Source organism: Dipodomys ordii, unplaced genomic scaffold, assembly GCF_000151885.1.
Source record: "Dipodomys ordii isolate 6190 unplaced genomic scaffold, Dord_2.0 Scaffold61, whole genome shotgun sequence".
Lineage (NCBI taxonomy): Eukaryota > Metazoa > Chordata > Mammalia > Rodentia > Heteromyidae > Dipodomys > Dipodomys ordii.
This window is the reverse complement of record NW_012267277.1, coordinates 1,943,206-1,945,659: the sequence shown is the minus strand read 5'-3', so window position 1 is coordinate 1,945,659 and position 2,454 is coordinate 1,943,206. Positions and strand designations below refer to the sequence as shown.

General features: G+C 43.3%; 1 pseudogene; it reads left to right on the top strand.

The window, feature by feature from the left end:
* Positions 1 to 373: 373 nt before the first annotated feature.
* LOC105989979 lies at positions 374 to 841 on the top strand (annotated as a pseudogene).
* The last annotated feature ends 1,613 nt before the right edge of the window (positions 842 to 2,454 follow it).

Genomic DNA, 2,454 nt, shown 5'->3' with positions numbered 1-2,454 from the left:
AGTCTGCTAGGCCCAGGTCCTCACTAGGTCCTACTGGCTGCCCTGGCCTCTTCAGGGGTGGGCAGCAGATTGCTGTGTAATTACACCAGGTGATGGGGAGGTAATGAATAAAATAGTGCTCACCCTGGGTTACAGAAATGTAAAGGCAGTTCAGGCAGGACCATAGGCCTGAGTGGATAGGAAGGAAGCCCCTGACAAGTCTCTCAGATATGGGCAGTGCTTGCTCCTAATTGGAGTGAGAACCACCTTCAGGGAGGCGGGAGGCGGGAGGCGATGGAGTGAAGGGGGAGTGGGGTGTGGTTGTTTGTCTGGAGAGGTCAAAAGCAGAGGCTGGGCTATGTGATCCACCATCAGTGGTGGGACCCCCACCAGGATGCAGATTTTCATCAAAACCATTACACTCGAGGCTGAACCCTCAGAGATACTAAACACAATATAAAGGCCAAGATCCAGGATAAGGAAGGAATTCCTCCTGATCAGCAGAGTGACCTTTGCTGGTAAGCAGCTGGAAGATGGATGTACTTTATCTGACTACAACATTCAAAAGGAGCCCACTTTTCATCTAGAATTGAGACTTCGGGGTGGTGCTAAGAAAAGGAAGAAGCAGTCTTAACACCACTCCTAAGAGGAACAAGCATAAGAGAAAGAAGGTTAAACTGGCTGTCCTGAAGCACTATAAGGAGGATGAAAATGGCAAAATTAGCCGTCCTTGTCGCGCATACCCTTCAGATGAATGTGGTGCTGCGGTTTTTATGGCTAGCCACTTTGACAGACATTACTGTGGCAAGTGTTGTCTCACTGCTTCAACAAGCCAGAAGACAAGTGATTGTGTATGAATTAATAAAAGGCATAGTCTTAAAAAAAAAACAAAAAACAGTAGAGGCTGGGCCTCCTATGCGACGGACCAGCTCGGCCGGAGAACTGGGACCGGCAGGACAGGGATCTCGGGATAGGTGGGCAAAGGAGTCGGCGAAGTGACAAACAGACACAGACTCAAAAGAGTTGCATCTGAGTGTATCTTTATTGAGGAGAATTAACATTTTTACACAGTGTGTGATTGCCACATAGGTTCTTTGTTTATTTAAGCACGTAATCAATTTTTAAGAAAAGTAAAGTATTGGTGGATTACATGAAAATTGATGACTATCCCACCAACTGTTTAAGCTAAGTGGTGCGAAACAAGTCTAGCATATTGTTTAATAGAATGTGTCATCTATTCAGCCTTTTTATGTTTAATAATTAACAAACCTAAGACAGGACTGAACTTATATTGTACTCTTTTTATTTTTTTTCATATATTTTCAAGTCCCTTTGAAACCATCCTAAAAACCACTTCCAGGTTGAGCCAGGCATTCTCCGTTTTCTATAATTTTAATCCCAATATTTGTTCACATAAATTTCTAATTGTTATTTTAAATTATCTTATTGTTGTTTTAATAATAAACACCATAATGGTCTAGATCTATCTAATCGTTGCATAAAATCTAATGAGTTCCAAAATACCCTTTTTCCTTTTACATTAATCCAGCTATTTCCATCTTTATAAGCTCCTGTGTAAGGCAATGGTTCATCAGTCAGTTCAGGAAATGTGATGTCACTAACTTTATATTTTGTGGGAAACCACCATGTATTCCCTATAACGTAAGCTGGACTAAACTTAATCATAACTGTTGGGGGAATCTTTCTTTTCCTTTTATTATCAGGGGTCCCTTTTTCTAGAACTCTCTGAGCTTCTGGGATAACTCCTTCTAGCTTAGTTTAATTCATTAATTCTGCCTGTTATAACATTATCTGGAAATTTTAAGTTTCTATGTTTACTATGTGTGAGCTGCAAAACTGCTTGTGAAGTTGTAGGAGTTTCTGTAGGCAGCGTCACATCAGATGATAGATTGATTGGGGCATTGCCCACATTTAATCTTTGGTCCTAGTCTTTATTATTTAGAGAAGCCATCTCTATTGGACTGGAAAGAAACAACATGCTCTGTTCGCGGATCAATAGAAAAACAGCCAAAACGAGAATAAAGGCAACGAATGTACAGCCAAGAAGAATATAGTGAGAGTAAAGGTAGAGGCTATAAAGGTGCAGCCAAGTGTATGCGAAGCCTTGAACCAACACCCCCTTCCTGGGGGCATGCTTCCTTGAAGCTCTTTGTCTAATGCGACCTCTCACACAGACTCCGCAGGAGGTGGCGTGGCACTCCTAGGCATATAGCAAGGCACACATGGCACCAGAGTGTGCTCCCACATGGGCAGTGTGGAGATGTGGGCTCCAGGGAGGTCATCAACCCTCTCTACAGGGCCCCTTTCCCTCAGCTCAGAGTGGGCAGGGTAGAGCCCCAAGATGTAGGAGTATGAGTAGTGCCTTCCTGTTCTTTCTAAGAACTGACCTCATCTGTTCAAGGTGGTAAGAGGAAGAGCCTGGCCTCAAGCTAAGGGCCAAGACATCCATGCCAG